The sequence below is a fragment of the Amblyomma mixtum genome, chromosome 5, assembly GCF_055824585.1.
Source record: "Amblyomma mixtum isolate Tamu chromosome 5, ASM5582458v1, whole genome shotgun sequence".
In the NCBI taxonomy this organism is placed as follows: Eukaryota; Metazoa; Arthropoda; class Arachnida; order Ixodida; family Ixodidae; genus Amblyomma; species Amblyomma mixtum.
The window spans coordinates 115,369,098-115,386,913 of NC_143016.1; positions in this window are offsets into that span (position 1 = coordinate 115,369,098).

Genomic DNA, 17,816 nt, shown 5'->3' on the forward strand with positions numbered 1-17,816 from the left:
GGCATCGCCCATGAATGGAGAAACGTGCTCCCAGTTTGTGACTCGGCTTAGGAACTTCCTCGAGCGGTGGGTAGAGCTTTCCAACACCAAGAAGGAGTATAATGCTTTGTTTGAGCTGATGGTGAAGGACCAGTTCCTTTCAAGCTGTGCGGCACCGCTGGAGCTCTTTCTTAAAGAGAAAAAGGACATTACCCTCGAGGAACTGGTGGAAAGAGCGGAGCAGTACGTGGACGCTCACGCATGGGCGATTTTTTCAAAACGGGAAGCGCCAAAGAGGGAGCCGTCCGTTAGATCCAGCTGTGAACAAAGAGGTGAAAGGAAAGACGAGAGCAAGTCGGCTGCGAAGCCGAATGATCTGAAAATTCAGAAATGTTTCATTTGCTCACGCTTCGGCCACCGACCCGAAAACTGCCGCGTTGGCAGAATGCAGGGCAATAGAGAACCTCCAAAATGTTTCAAGTGCGGGCGAACAGTCCATACTAGCTGGAACTGTTGGCAGAAGGGTTCGACAAAGCCAAAAGACGCCGCTGAAGAATCAGCAGCGTTATGTATCGAGGATGGATACATTGAATTAAAAAATGGGACAAAGGTTCCCGTTGTTGGCGCCGGTTTGACTGATAAGGCTGTAACTATAAGTGAGAAGCTTCCTGTAGTTACCGGTTTGGTTGGTAACCAAAGGATTCGAGTGCTTAGGGACACCGGGTGCAGCACGGTTATAGTGAGGAGGAGCCTGGTCAAAGATGCCGACCTCACGGGATTCAGTTCTCCCGTTTACCTCCTCGATCGGCCGGTTCGCATGCTTCCGGAAGCTTGGGTCGACGTTGACACCCCCTACCTCAAGAGAAGGCTCCGGGCGAAGTGCATGGAGGATCCCTTTTACGACCTCGCATTAGGCAACGTTGATGGTGCCAGACATGCCGCCGACCCGGAACCCAGTTGGAAAATAGAAGCCATGGCTGCGAAGATGCCGTCCTCAAAAGGGTTAAAGCCACCAGGGAGTGGTAGCGCTGCGGAGGCGGACGTCACCGGGGAAAATGGGAGAGCAGCTTCCGCCGACAGATATGCCGGAGACCAGGCAAACACCGTGGTGAAGAGGGGGCAAGCCCGGGAGAAGGGAAAACTAAGGGGACTGAGAGTGTCGGTCAACTCTGAAAGCGTAAGCAGCGAAGTCCTATGCCAAGAGCAGAAACGTGACCCCACGCTGCGAGCATGCTTTGACCGAGTAGATCGGGTGGCACACAGCAGAAAGGAAGATAGCCACCAGTTCTTCCTCCAAGGCGGAGTTCTCCGACGTAAATTCACGTCTAGATTTGGAGGGGATTACATTCAAGTAGTTGTTCCCAAGAAATTTCGATCAGCAGTGCTCGAATACGCTCACGGCGGTGTAATGGGAGGACATCAGGGCCCCAGAAAAACAATGCGCAAAGTTTGAAGTGAATTTTTCTGGCCGGGACTGCAGGCCAACGCGAAACGTTTTGTCGTGTCCTGCGGCTCCTGCCAGCGGACCACTCCCAGAGGCCACACACGAAAGGCACTCCGTGCGAAGGTTCCATTCACTGAGACACCCTTTCAGAGAGTGACAACGTCGGGGCAGACTATATGAGTCGGGTAGACTAATTGGCCCAGGCGGGTTGTTTAGATTGCTGTCACACCTTTCAATCGCCATTTTTTCTTTTTTGTGTTTGTGTGTGTGCGTCCGCTATCTTCATTACATGCAGTGATCTTTTGTATATCCCCGCCGCGGTGGCTCAGCGGTTATGGTGCTCGGCTGCTGACCCGAAAGACGCGGGTTCGATCCCGGCCGCGGCGGCTGGAATTTCTTTGGAGGAGAAATTCTAGAGACCCGTGTACTGTGCGATGTCAGTGCACGTTAAAGAACCCCAGGTGGTCGAAATTTTCGATGCCCTCCACTACGGCGTCTCTCATAGCCTTAGTCGCTTTGGGACGTTAAACCCCATAAACCAAACCAAATCGTTTGTATATCCTTGACTGTGTCCACTGTGATCCGTTGTGTCGTAATATAAATGTATGGTGTACGCTGGTACGATCTGACATGTGTCATGTGATGCCCGAATTGGACTTCATGTGGACGTCGACAGTGAGTGCAGTGCGGTGCGTGTGAACTGAGAAGCGTCCGCGAGATCGAGTGCAGATACTCGTACCTGTGTGAGGTGACTGGCGTGACTGTCCGGAGGTCAAGTGATTGAATGGCCGCTTGTATGGCTGTAGGTTGTAACTTGCAAGCCACTTTTGAGTGCTCATTGCTGTTTTGTGTGCGTGCGTGCGTGCGTATGTGTGTGCGTGTGTGCGTGTGCGCGTGTGTGCGTGTGCGTGTGTGCGTGTGTGCGTGTGTGCGTGTGCGTGTGTGTGTGTGTGTGTGTGTGCGTGTGCGCGTGTGCGCGTGTGTGCGTGTGTGCGTGTGTGCGTGTGTGCGTGTGCGTGTGCGTGTGCGTGTGCGTGTGCGTGTGTGTGTGTGTGTGTGTGTGTGTGACACGAAACTGTTAAAGCCTTTTTTCCATGTTATCGTTGCTGATTGCGATTTGCGGCCGGTCTGTGCCTAGCAAAATATTATGGTATAATATTCTTCAGTGGGGCTGTGTCACACACCAGTGGAATGTGTCTCATCAGGAGAGAGCAGAGGCGGCGTTCGGATAGCGCAGCAACAGGCACATAGCACGGCTGTTGCTGGGGGCCTGTCAAGGTATCTCTCGGGGCTCGGCCATCGGCGAACTAAGCCGACAATGATGTTCCAGGAGGCGTGGAAAGTTCCAAGGGCGGTGGTACCGGTGCGCTGTTTTTTTGAAGGTGGAGAGTGCAGGCCTGGCCGACTGGGCGACGTCTGTCACGGTATCTTTTGCGTCCCTCCTGCACTCCCGCGCGGCTCTCCGGGGGAGCTGCGCGGGTTTATGCGTCCCCTCTGCCCCGTTGTCACCGCGTTGAAAAAAAGCGCCCCGATGATGAGGGGAAAGGAAAAAGTGTGCTCTCTGGCGGCCCGTCCGGGTTGAAGGGAAGACAGTCGGGACGAAATAGGCAGCTGAAGAGGTTGGGGGGTGTGTCTGCGGGCGTGGAGGGCCGATTTACTGCGCCGAGGTAGGCGCGTTCCATCGCGCAAGGCCCGCCGCCTTCGAGCCATCGCCGCATCGACAGCCACACGAACCGGGGTCATCACCTCGGCCCCGTATGTGAATTGTCCGCCGGACTTTCTTCTTTTTCTAGCTCTTAGTTTTTGTATATTACTTCCTTCCATGCAGTGTATGCCTGATTGTTGTTCTTTATAGTTGTATGAGTTTGTTTTTGTATTGTCCGTCTCCTACTTCTCGCGTTTCGTGTTTTGTATAGTTTTTTCTGCTACTCCTGCTGTTCGTTTTTACCTTTTTTGCGTTTCCCTGTCTGTAAGTAAATATTTATTTTAACCCATCAACCCCTTGAGTTCCTTTGGAGGACTGACGCACCGACACACGTGCACCACGCACGGGCTGACCGACCTCAACAAATAAAAGTTGTACAACGCTCGCGTTTAGGCCACAGGGAAGCGTAAAGCGGCCCCTGTTCCTCAGCGGCTCGCACCAGGCAGCCGGTTGACGGGCGATAATTGTGACACCTTGGCAGCGGCACCGTACAGAATGCATGTTCTTGCACCAAGCATTGTTCCAACAAAAGTCATTTGCTTCAATATTCCGGGTAACTCATTTTTTCATTAGAGAGTTTTATTTCATAAGCCTGCGGGATATGTTGGTGTGGTCCGTGCTGTTGCATTGTACAGCAAGGAGAAATGTAAGTGTCGAGGTCAAATTTATAGCAATAAAAGAAAGTAATAAATTTGCCTAGTTTGTTTAGTTTTGCAACGCGGGTACATATTGCGCAATTGATTGCTTTCCCTCTCGAATAGGAGGCCAGTTTTTAATTTTCTGAATCACTATTAAGGCGCTATATGTCGAGCGCCAGAAATACACTTCCGACAGTTCGTATATTTGGCATTTCCGCGTCTCACGATTATAAAAGACCTCGCTGGCGCTTTAAAAGCAGAGAACACCGATGCATGTTGTGTATGCTAAAATTTGGAAGCAGCTTACATGAATACGGCAACAATACGACGCGCGGCGAAGGTCTCGGATAAATGTGCAAGGCGAGAAAGCATTCTTGACCTGCCTTAAAAAAAACGCAGTTTTGACGCTCGATAGTTGAAAGCACAATGAGGATTGGGAAATGTAAAAACCTGGTCCCGTGTTCAATAGTGGTGCACATCACTCCCAAAATATACAGGGTCTGTTCTGAAAGTAGTGGGACTCTTTTTTTTTTACAAAATTTTTTCATGAGTATAGTAGAATCGATTAGAATTTTTCAAAGAAGCACCCTTCCGCTCCTACACGCTGCTGCCAATGAGTTCTCCAGTTTTCGTACGCCTCCAGGAAGGCCTGGACCGGAATGCTGTTCAGCTCCCTCGTTACGGCCTGTTTAGCCGCCTCTACCGATCCGTGATGTTTCCCCTTGAGCGTCGATTTTATTCCCGGGAATATAAAAAAAGTCTGGCGGGGCCAAGTCAGGGCTTTAGGGGGTGCTGAGGCAGCGTTGCCGCTTTGTTGTGGGCAACAAATTGGGGTCGTCATTCACATCACAAAGTAGATCCTGGCGGACCGCTTTCCGGTTGGTCTTTTGCTCCTCTGACAACACTCCCGCCACCAACTTCGCGCACATTTTCCGCATGGCTAAGGTTTCTGTCAAGATCTCAAAAACTTCGATTTAAGGAATGCTCAAGTTCTCAGCAATCATTCTCATACTCATCCTACGATCATTGTTCAGTAAATGTTTCACTCGCTACACATTTTCGTTGGTATTGCTGGTCGAAGGACGTCCGGAGCGGTCGTCGTCTTCTGCTCTTTCCTTACCTTCTCAGAACAGCTCGTGCCACTCAAAAAACGCCTTATCTACCCATGGCAGCGTCACCGTAGGCCTCCTTATTTATGTCGTTAGTCTGTTTGAACGTTTTATTAAGATCTGCACAAAATTAGATCGCGTATCGCTCATCCAATAAACGCTCCGTGATTCTGCGTGACGAGACGTTTCGACAAGAGTTAACAGTACAAGCGACCTGCTCTCTTCAACGGCAGAGAGCCGACTGCCGATTTTCCCCAGAATTTCCATTATCCCCCTTCAACTATCCTGCACGCGCAGACTGCCTCTCGGCCCCCATTCGCCCAGAAAAAAACCAGTCGTACTACTTTCAGGACAGACCCTGTAGTCATGCGCCCAACAATCAAAAATATCTCTTTAATCAGTGACTCTTTAATATTTGCTTTATATTCGCCTCTTAAGTTTGTTTGTTTATTTGTTTATTTTGGCAGAACCTGTAGGTAAACAGGAAGAGTCAAATATAGTTTATAAGGTACTGCCATGGTCACCGAGGCGAAAGGTATTTAGCTTACGCCTGATGAGGCCTCGTCTCTCTATACATTGCACCACTTCATATTCTAATGGTCGTCCATGCAAAAGACAGCCATAAACCATTAAGAGGCAATCACTTTTACAACGCCCATGCGCTGACAATGCACATTAAACGTCAATTTGACCAATTCATTATACAGAATATTCAGGGTGTTTCACCTTAGATTTCACACAATTTTTAAAAATTTGGTTTGTGAGTAGGAGGAGCGCTTTTCACAGCCTAGCGGTATCAGCTTTGTAGTACATCAGAATACAACTAAGACGTGGTAACTAGCGGACTGGTTGACTAATAATTAATTGTTGGCTTTTAAACCATTATTGTTGGGCTCCTTGAAAATTTAGAGGCGTGTAGCCCACCGTAAGTAGTATTCATGAAAGTTTTCGAATTTTTAAAACACCATTACCTTCTGCACTGTGGCCAAACAAATTTTTGCTATTTCGATGATTTACGTGCACTGGAGAGGTTGCTTTCCCTGCAAACTTCACGAAAGCACGCGTATTTTGGCGCCATGTGGCCAAATTTGTTGGGCCACAGCACCGAGGGTAGCAGCGTTTTGGAAATTCCATCAACTGATATGGACATTACTTACGGTGGGCGTCACGTCTCTCGGTAATTAAAGTGACTAACAGTAGTAGTTCAAAGTTAGCTATTGAATATTATTTAACTATCTCGCTAGCTAGAACGTCTAAGCTGTATCTTGATGTACTACTCCGCTGTCAATGCTATGCCAGAAAAGGCACTATTCTAACTCAAAAAGTCTATTTTTAAAAGTTGTGTAAAGTGTTAGTTGAAACATCCCACATACATCCAAAAAGGCAAATGGTAAGGGGCTCAAACCAAAATAGAAAGCCGGCGGCCTGTTGAGGCCGGATCGTTCTCTGGATAGTTTCAAAACGTTCGAAATAGAAGGCAACACAGCATAGGTCACGACATAGTTGATAAGTTTTATACAATAAAAATACTTTCATTTTTCTTTTATATCGATTTCATGATTTTGAATTGCAAGCCATTCCAAGTTCTTCTGGAAACAAGTTTAATACTGCGGGAACTCGGTAGCTAATTGATTTCATTCCGTATGATGTTCTGAGCCGCTTCGTGGGTTAATTTACTTTCCTGAGGCTAATCGCATTTTATTTCTCAATATACTCGTCGCGCTAAGTGCTGGTGAAATAAGTTTGTAAAGGGAAGCAGTTTGTGGTCCCAGAGAAACCCTCGCGTATGTTCACATACAAATTTTTTCAGTAACACAGGAAATACTTTTCATTGTATGTAGCCGTTCACTATATCCACGGAAGGTGTGCCCCATACTTATAATGTTGCATGTTTAGCACGCACGATGGTTTATCTACAGGGGGGATCGATAGAAGCAGGACGGCGACGAAGCCTACAAGCGTCCTTCAGCTCTTTCACTTCCTCTTGCTTGACTGGTCAGTCCGACCGTTGATCTTCTGCTTCTTCCGTCGATGCTCTGTGAAAGCGGGCGACATTTCTTTCCTCGCAGACGAAGCCCGTCGGCCGAGTTAAATCGAACGTTCGGAATTAAATCGTTTGAGGCGGGATAAATGCACCTCCTGAGACTGGCGTGACCGTTGACCACTAGCAGTTAGGCGTGGTAAAACGTAATTAAGGTCGCTTATACACTCTAACACAGCAAATGGCCCAGTGTAGTGTGAGAATATGCAGTATTGTACCCGTAGTAGTTTACTGTAGTTTACTGACTTCTTTTTGGCTCGAAAAATTTTATAGTTTGTTTTATCTTTGTTAAGGACAGGATGATTATGGAATAACCAATAATACAGTTGCCCAAGCCATGTATACGCATCGGTAAATACGCTCGTTATGTCGTAGTCATGAAAAAAAAAATATTGGCGTCAAGAGCATATCAAACAATATGAAGATTTCATGGTATACATGCAATGCCATTAAACTATGATATAAAAAGGGGACCTAGGATGGACCACTGTGGCGCACCACACTGTATTAACTCAGAAGTTGATGTAAAGTTGTCCATATTTCTAAACTGACCATGGTTTACGAATAAATTTAATTAAGTTATGCGCGTTTGCGCGAATGCCGTAGTTATGAAATTTATTGTATAACAAGTCAAGTTCAATCGAATCGAAAATCTTCTGAAGTCTAAGAGTCTGCCTGCCGTGTAAACCTGATCTTCCAGATTAGTTACGATTTCTTCTTTAATATCTTCACTGATTTTTCTTTCTGTGAACCACACACTGCTGTCTCGCTACTATGTCTTTCTGTGGTACGAGCCTCTAAAGTCTGTTATTAATTACGCACTCAGGAATATCAGAAAACCCGCGCAATACAGAGATAGGTCTGTAGTTTGCGACAGCACACTCAGGTCCACCCTCATGCATTGCATAGTCCGGAGCAATTGTCGTCTTGTCTGGGAATATACCACTCCGCATTAAGCTGTTGCAAATATTGGAGAGGGTCACGGAAAGAATGTCTCATACTGCTTCCACTGCATGGGCAGCAGTGTCAGCATAGCCAAATGATGAGGAATATTTCATGCATTTTATTGCTCCTTTTTTTCCATCTGCAGCGCCTGCAGTAAATAAAACGGAACATATCAAACTATAACTTAGATTTAAAAATGAACAAGCGGTGTTTGTCTGAAATGCCCCACACGTAATAAAATGACAGCTAAACTGCTTTGCGAACGATTCGGCTTTATAAGTGACGCCATCGACGACTAACGCATGTGGTATAGTAATTGACTTCAACAGAGTCCATGTCTTTTGAAGGCAGGTGTACACCGCAGTAAACTTGTTCTTATATTACTCACTCAGGCTTTTTGAACTCGCCGCATTACTTTTTTCGCAATTTTTTGTGTTATAAAAGTCTGTTGTAGTTTGTAGTCATAAGAAACATATTAAACAGTGCATACCGCGCATTTATTATTTGCAATAAGAAATCACTAATCCCAGTTTTTGTTGCATTTATGAGTTTTGTCAATACTCTGATAGAAAATGGCTCAGAATACTGTGCACGCACAGTATTTAGGAAGGTACTCTACGCGTCGTTCGTATTGCGAGCAGTTAGAACATCTTCCCAAGTGACATTACGCAAAAGGTCATGGAAACATGCTGTGCCTGTTGAATTGACAGATCTTCGCGATAAGGTAGGCTTTAGTACCTGTTTTTCTGGAGTGATGGGGATGAAGAAAATCATAGCCATGTGATCACTGAGGCCTGTTGACAAAACTGCGGAGGGCGCAATATAGTCATGGGAACATATCATGCAAAAATCAATTAATGTTTGGCTGCCTGTGAGTATAGGTGGGCGCATATCAACGACATAGACAGGCCCAGTATATTAATCCCGGGTAGTTACAAGAGCAAAAATCAGAGGAAAGTAGATTAAATGTTGAAATCCCCATGATTACAACTGGACATCGAAAAGATTGTATTTGTTCATAAAGGCCTTCGAAAAAATAAAATAATCCGTACGGACCCTGAAGGTGGTCGGTATGCAATAACTGCGAAAAAGCCTTGCTATAATGTGAGACAAATTATGAACACAATTCCGGTCTTGCTCTACAATCCACTTTGAGGCCACACCGACGGATATTTGACGGTTTTCAATATACATACCTGGGAAAATTTAAATGACTGCCCGATAAAACGTTGTAAATAATAAAACAGGCTTACTTGTCATTACTGATTTATTCTCTGCAAGAAGTGAAAATTCAGACACAAGTAACAAATTCTCAAGTGCAGATCTATCCAAAGACTGTCAATAAAACGCGGACCGCGCATCAATGAAGAGGCGTGAGTATAAACACATTCTTAACGCAAGCAGCCTTGATCACTCGTTTTATTTTTTTATTATCGAAGAGACGTTAAGATTCATCATCTCTTAAACTTATTCCTTGAAAGTAACTTCCTCGAAATTCTTTTAAATTCTTAGAAGCCCTCGCTTGCCCAACAGCGAAGAAGCCCCAACACCTTGACTAGTCTGGCACAGCGAGGAGGTAAACATCATCCACGGAGAAAGTTCTTATAGCACTGAAATACCACTGTGTCTCTCTTTCAGAAGTTTTTATCGGGTTAGAGATGCAGGCATCATGAGGTATACACGCATATCAAAATCCCCTCAAAGAAAATAGTGCGTCACACTGTAGAAAAATTAATGATGCGCTTCAGGTGTGTTTTCCTTTCGCAAATGGGCCAGTGGTAATTCTTTCTTTAGTTAACGTGCAAACCAAAAGCAAAAAAAATATTGGTTGTATGTGATGTGTTAAGAAGGACAATAAAAGATGACAAATATCTTATATGGCATCAAGGTCGATGGACTCTGTCTGCCGTAGTTGGTAAACTCTGCACTCTACGCTGAACCATGTTCTGCTGTATGCTGGGCATACCCAATTACTACAGAGCAATGGTCTTTTCGAGTCTCTAATTGAACAGAGAGAACAAATATTGAAAAAAAGGTTTCTTCAAGCCAAGCCGGGCTAAGAAAGGTAGGGCAGGGCAAGGTGTGATTCGCCATGCAAGCCTCACAAGCGAAGTTCGATCTTACGCTGATTCGTTCACCGCAGACTACAGCTGCATCCAATACTTATAAGACGTGACTGTTGCGTGATGCTGCTTGTCCCCCATAGTGTGGACGCCTCGCAATCCCACAGGAGTTGCCGAAAAATTCTGGTCACTTCGGGTCAAATTTCGGCGGGGCGGGGCACCCACTTGGTAGTCGTCCGAATGCCACGCTCTGGCACCGTCTGTCTGCGTGCCTCTTTGATATGATGCGATACATTGTCGCGCCTGGGTGTCCCCTGGAGGTGTCGAAGCACTGCTGTACTATCCCTCTATATGTCTGTTGCACGCATTGATTCGTGGCCATAATCCGTAATCTTCGGCGCCAGACGGGGCCTTCTTACACAACCCGAAGCTTTAGTTCCGTTGTCGCTCATTCCTGCCCTCGGCATGGCACGTGTGTTTTGTGCGTCTCGGTAATTTCGCAGTAGGCAGCGGCAGCCGCTGTTAAGGCGGTGGGCCTCCACGAGCCTTCCACGAACACCCGGGGAGTCTCGCTGTTTTCGCTTAAGCTGACTGTGCCGCGTGCGAAACTACGGCGCTGAAGGCGATGCGGGAGCTGCAGCAATTGCTACCCTGCACTTGGGTTTGAGCTGTCGGAGCCATTACACCGCTCCTCTCTTCTCACCGCCATGAAAGCTCAGAACATGGGCCCACAGTTCCTCCGGGAGTTTCAGCTGCTTGCTTCCCATGAGTAGCTGCACCCTGAATCTTTCAGCCGCCTTACCCTTTATCTTAAGGTATTTCGTCTTATCTACGGATACAAGCATTCCTGTGGTGACGAGCTCTTCCTCAAATCCATCTAGTGCCTTGCAGCTGAGCAACGAGACGGCCTAGCGGGTGTTGCGGTGAATGGAAATTCTGTGATGGGCCCAAAATTTGAAGTCGCACTTTATGTACGAGGTGCTTTATTATTATCAAAGGGTGCCGCAACCTGTAGAAAATGGTTGTTTTTCAGCCACTGACACGATTATAGGAACCAGCGCGTCGCTCCTTGTCGTTCGTCTACGATCCCCAAAGTTGAAAGCATGACCTTCATGAACTTCAGAAGGAACCTGTTATCATTGCGCATGAGCACAGCGTCCCAATTCGCCAGCCCGGAGCCAGGCCAGTGTCCTCAACTTCAAGAAGAGACATGGGTGAGGTGAAGCAACGCGGAGAACTTGCTGCCACGGCGTTTACGCTACACACGAGGACATTCATTACACAAGAATATTTCAGATATTTGAAAACTGGGTATTTCTCAGTTAATCAGAAGCGAATTTGCTGGAATTCAAAGACTGTGAGGTGAACTGATCTTGAGAATATAGCGCCGTACACCGCAAGTGGTCAATCGATAAGCGCTGCCTTGATTTGATTGCCGCGCGCACCGGAAAGCACTTGGTGGTATTGCTGTCGACAGGGAAAGCGATCCATTTAGCATTCGTTATGGCGTGTCCTCGAGTGCCTGCCACCAACCCTCGAGATCGACCGCTCAACTGCGTAAACTTTCTTCTCCAGCTGCGTTGCAATCCCTTTTTAGTGAAGAACATTTATTCAGGTTCTATTATTCGCGCGCCCAAGCCGCACTCTGTGTAATGAATAGACGTTGCAATTTTCTGGCTTTCTTTAGTTTCGTGGAGTGTTTTTTTTACGGTTTACCCTAACACTTACGATGCATGAATCCTTCTTTCTTTTTTTTTGGGGGGGGGGGGGGGAGGGGTGTGGTTGGAGATAAGTTTGGAATCGTCGCGCAGTCAAAAGAAACATAGAGTTTTACATAATCTTTTTATTGCAGGAGCAGTCGGCGTGCAGTTCTCCATGCATTTGTATATAATCTCTCCCACAGCTCCTTCTCGCCTTAGGATAAGCTAGGAGTGCGGGGTAGTGCCTTCCATGCGTTGCTGCTCTTAAGCACTCATGACTCAAGCTGAGAAATTTTAATTCCGTAAGACATTCGCTCGTGGTAGCTAAAATCGTTTGAAAAAATTGTGCTTGAACCTACCGCACTCAAGCGGAGTAAATGCGAAGCCTCCTGGCGCTATAGATTAATGCAGGGCTGCCAATCCTAGGGATTTTTTCCTAGATATAAAGAATTTTTATGTTGTTTAGGGGAAAAAGGATTTTTTATAATCTCAGAAAATTTCATATGCTCGGAGAGTTGTTTTCTTTCTCTCTCAAATTGGGAAAACAGTGCAAGCTTTTCGCACTTGAGTAAAGCCTGTTTCCCATGCAAGTGAAAACGCTTTGTTTCTGCGGCGCAAAGCCATTGCGGCGGTTCCAGCAGTCAGAGCGGCGATGTTCAACAAGGTCAATTTTCTGTCGCGTGCATGCTTGTGAACCAGCCTTTACATGGACGTAGTCGTACATTTGTGGTCCTTGACGTGGCCAGTGGCACCCGCTGCAGTGATTTGGCGCGCCACTGCCTTTCCTCAACATGCGCGCCCCTTCTTCACGCTGTATTTGGAGCTCGCTACACGACGTGAAATTCCTATTTAGTCAGCATATCTGCATGTTTATTTTGATAACTAGAACAGAACAAGGAAACCATTTTTTTATAGGGAACCGTCGTGTTGAAAACCTTAGCTATAGTCTAACTAGGGGAGGAATTTCCAATTCCCAGGCTGAGTGGTTATGGCGCTCGGTGCTGATCCGAAAGACGAGGCTTCGATCCCGGCCTCGGCAGTCGAAGTTCGATAGAGGCGAAATTCTAGAGGCTCGTGTACTGTTCGATGTGAGTTTGTGTTAAAGGACCCCAGATGGTCGAGAGGTCCGGAGCTTGGGTCCCTTTGGGATGTTAGACCATCCAAAATGATAGACCATAGTTCCCAGTTTCACCACGGCGAACAAAGTGAGTTAGGGCAAATGAGGCATACAAAAGCTGTAAAAATGACTGCTTCACTGTTTCATTTGACTCAAACTGTTACGACAGCCACCCTCTAGAGCAATCGCAGCAAATGAACCAGCAGCTTTTATATCGCAGTTTCCGTTGACTCCTCAAGTGACCTGCAGGCATTTTGTACGTGGTATCCTTCGGCTGAAGTCTAAACCGACACAACATGAGGGAAAAAAATTCTGTTAATTCCACATGCCGATGCATGTTACTAATGTCTTGTGTACAGTGACTAAAAAAAACCACAGACACAATATAGAGTCTTTAATTTGTAATTTCTAAAGAGCGCTACGGTTTATCTTGTAGTTTCATTTAGAAGTTCTTCATTTTCGATCATTTATTTTAAATTTACAGCTCATTAGCTTACAAATGCCTGGTAATAGGGGAGGTGCATGACAAATTTGCTACTGAACTATGCATAAATATACATTTTTTTCACAGCTTAAAACTATATTTCGTATCTAGGGAAATGTAGGGAATTTTTGGTTGCAAATTGGGGGAGAAGCGGCTCTGGAGGTGGGCAGCACTGGAGGAATGGCCATAAGATTGAAGCAATATCTTCCCAGGCAGGCAGCTTCATGCCAATTGCGGGAAGGAAGGTTTTTGCAAATGCATTGTATACTCACACACAGCTGTGCGTTCCCACTTCCCTTAAGTTCAGAATTAACGTCTAATCTCTTCTTTCACACAATTTCCTTGCTTCAGAGAGTCTCTTATGTGCCTCCAGTTCATGGCTAGCGTGAATGCTGGACAATCTGCGATACCCAAACATTTTGCATGCGTATGGTGTTCGCCTTTAAGTGTTTGGTGATGCAACGATCTCGTCACCGCTGCATGGGGCTTGTTATGTTGGCTGTGTGAAACCTCGGTGTCTTTTGTACAGCCCGGCAATAATCTCAAGAATAAGGCGTATATATCACTGACCAAAATGATATAAGATCGGAGCCATGGATACGCAATAGGGCTCTAGTCAAGTGATACGTTGCGGATACAGATGAATTAAACAACTACAAAGTCTAATCTACATCGTCGCCTTCAGGCGCCCTGAAAAATAAATGATCACTGCGCTTAAATTGCGCGTCCAAGAAAAAGGAAGACCCAGCCGTTAGGCATTTTTACCTCAAACAATAACATATAATATGGTGCCGACCACTTGTCGATGATGATAATGGAACGCATGCTCCGAACCGAAGTAGTTAATAGCTGTACGCTTCTATCATTTTGAATTAACGGCTTGCTTTGCGTGCAGACTCACATAGTTTGGTAAATCAAGGTTTGCTGGAGGCCTTCAAGAATCCATATCAGAAATTAGTCGCCCTTCAGTTCCTCGCCGTGAAGCCAGGAGTGAAGCTTGAGTAATACGAAGTATTAGTAAGAAAATAAAACATAATTAAACACACTTCATAATTAAACGGTTGACAATGGTTGATAGTTCGGGGCGCTAATTTCTTTTTTATGGTCATGACTTCCGAAAGTTATGTTCTTTTGCGTAAACATGACGGTCATACATTTATTATGCAGACTCCGCTTGCGTCCACCTTGTGATGGTCACTGTGGAGTCTTCACTTTTGCTTTAGATATAACTTCAAACGTTATAGCGCCCTTCCTTAGCGCCGATGAAAGTGTTCGGCAGTTTTCAGTGGCCTGCCACATACATCGAATATACGTGCGCGCTTTTGACTCAGTTGTTTCCGTTCTTTTACTGCACTATTGGTATTGAATTCCAGCTTGAGCTACAATATTCGCAGCCGATTGGATTTTGAAACAGCGACATTAGCGCACAACTTTTCCTCGAGAACAGCATCTTTAGCTTTAAACGAGGAGAAATGCGGAGCCCAGTGGCGTTTGTGCGAAATGAATGTTTAAAATTCATGTGCCCTAGAGGAAGAGGAGGAGGAATAAGAGGAAATGAAGGGAGGTTAACCGAATAATAATCGGTTTGCTACCCTACACGCGGCGCAGGGGTTGAGGGGATAAAAAAAGAAAGAGAAAGGAGAGTAACAGAAAATTTAAGTCATATGGAAAGTCATCGATCGTCAAAGGCACACCCTATCATGCAGGCCAGAAGTTCGCAAGAAGCGGAGCAGTGCCTTGGAGGCCTTTATCGCTGACGATTGCGGCGGCCAGTGGCCGAGAATCTTCATTTCCGTCTCTGGGCGTGGTTCCAGACGCTCCAGCGCACGGCTGAGAGACTGCCTTTCGGCGCTGTAGGGGGAGCAGTCACAAAGAATGTGGGATATATTCTCGTCATACCCACAGATGGCACATTCAGGGCTATCGGCCATTCCGATTAAGAAGGAGTAGTGGTTGGTGAAACCTACAACAAGCCACAGGCGACACAGTAGAGTTTCTTCACTTCGTGGTAGGCCGGATGGAAGTCGGAGCGTCAGATCTGGGTCCAAGGATTTAAAAAGTGAATTGGAAAATTGTCTGGAATTCGACGCGGTAAACGTGATGTTCGCGCAATGCGCGAAGCCTGCCCGCTGCGTCTAATCTCCAAGGGGGGATCGACACATGATCGCCGTCCTGGTGAGCAGTTCGAGAGGCCTAATCCGCGCGGTGATTCCCTGCTATGCCCCTGTGCCCCGGTAGCCATTGGTAGATAATGTTATGTCCTGCACGGATGGCAGAGTGATGCAGTTTTCGAATTTCCGCGAGCAGTTCATGAGCTCCTGCGAAGAGCAGCTTGCAAGCCTTGAAGGGCAGCTTTGGAATCGATGAAGATAGACCACTGTTGAGGGCGCTGCTGAATGATGCGTTGAACGGCGGCACAAAGAGCGGTGAGTTCTGCATCTGTCGAAGAAGCTGGTGAGCTATCCTAACTCTGATTTCCGTAGTCCTTGCAGGGATGACCACGGAGCCCGAAGAACTGTTATGGTTCACTGAGCCGTCGATGTAGACATGCACCCGGTTTGCATTTTGGTCATGAAAATATTCAAGAGTGACTTGTTTTAGTACTATCGGCGAAAAATCGGTCTTCTTCCTGATGCCAGGTATTGAAAGGAGCACACAGGGATTGTGCAGGCTCCAAAGTTGCGAGGACGGCCAAGAGGTGGGTGTGAACTGGGACGGCAGAATGGCGCGATGTGCATCAATGGTGTCAGTAAACGATGTGCGCAGCCTGGTAATAGGAAGACTGGCAATGTGGTGAGAGGAAACCTGGTATATGTGTCGGAAATGTGCACTCAGTGCGTCAACTGTTAGGTAGGTAGGAATTGGATGCTGCTGGGCGATGAGTAAAGATGCGTCCGTAGAGGCACATTTCGGCAATCCTAGGCAAGTCCGGAGAGCTTGAGCTTGGACGCTCTGGAGACTTCGTATGTTTTTTTTTTTCGAATGTTTCCAAGTGCAGGGACGCTGTAGCAAAGAACTCCCATGAATAACGCGTTGTAGAGCTGCATCATGGACCGCAGTGACGCTCCCCAGGACTTTTCTCCAAGAAATTCGAGGGCGTGAAGAATCGCTGTCAGTCTCATTTTGATGTATGAAATATTCGGGGTCCATGATAGATTTCGGTCGATGATTACTTCCAGAAACAGATGGCTTTTTACGTAGGGCATTGCTGTGCCGTTCATGCATACTGTATAATGAGACATGTTCTTGCGTGTAAAGGCAGCAAGCAAGCACTTTTTGGTTGAAATCTGCAGGCCCTGTAGGTGAAGGTAGGCCGCAAGAACACTTGACGACTTTGAACACTCCACTCTGTGGGACTCCACGGGAAGTGAAATGAGAAGATGTTGGGCCATCCTCAGTCTGCACAAAGAGAGATCTGTTGGATAAATAACTGTGTATACAGCACAATACGCGACCACCAAGCTCGGCAGTTTCCATACCGACCAAAAGAGTCTGGTGAGTTACATTGTCGTATGCGCCCTTTACATCCAGGAACAATGCCGCGGTCAAGCGCTTTAAATATTTTTGTCGCTTGACGGATGACACCAGGCCGGCCATGTTGTCAATTGAAGAGCGTCTACGTCGAAACCCGGACAGTGTAGCCGGATATATGCGGTAGCGCTCCAGGCACCACTCATTTCGTGTAGTTACCTTCCTTTCCAATACTTTGCCAACGCTACTAGCCAGTGCAATGAGCGGTATGATGTCAGATCAAGAGGCGGTTTTCCTAGTCTCAGGAGAGGAACTAGACGACTAGACTTTCACCCGTCCCTAGGAATATTCTCGTAAGATATTTACTTTGTAGCGGCCTATAACCGGATCGTTCTCTTCTATTATAGCCCAGGTTTGTGCGACACAGTTTCAAATCGCGTAAAAGACCACATTATCTCCGCGTGTCTTACCCTCCCCCTGGTACAGCCGTGGTCGATGAGAGGCGCTTTCATTACGAGCTTCCTATATGGACCACTTTCAAACGAGGTTTTTCGCACTGCTTTGAAGTTATATTGATTTTTTCAAGTCAAGCATGTGGCCTAATAACATCAGGCTCTCAGCTTTTTTTAATAGTTTTTTGTGTTCTTTTGTTCGGTCGAGTCGCGTTACCAGTTTGGGATGTCTCGTCATGACGATGACTAATTATGCAGAACTGTCACAATTTGCATATCATACAGCTAATCTTTGTAGTGCTTCACTCTATTTCCTTTCGGGCCAGCAATTTTCGCAATGGAAACCAACTAGACCGCGGAAACCACTCTGAGGTAGAAAAAAAAACTTGAGCATTGGAACAGCAGCAAGCAAGCCTATCATAAGAGCGGTTGGGGAAAATTGCTAAACATTATCGTAAATTGAAATTTTGCTACTCTATACCCGCTGAAAAACTCCGTCGAACGCTGGTAATAGTCAAAGCGACCTGGAAGAGGTTTAGTCGGTGAGATTTTCATAAACTACTCCGCCGTCAGAAGCCAATGAATATTTGCAAACCGCAGGAATTTCGAATAATCGATATATGCCATTTATTTGCAAAGGAGATGAGATATAGTTGACCTGAACGAAG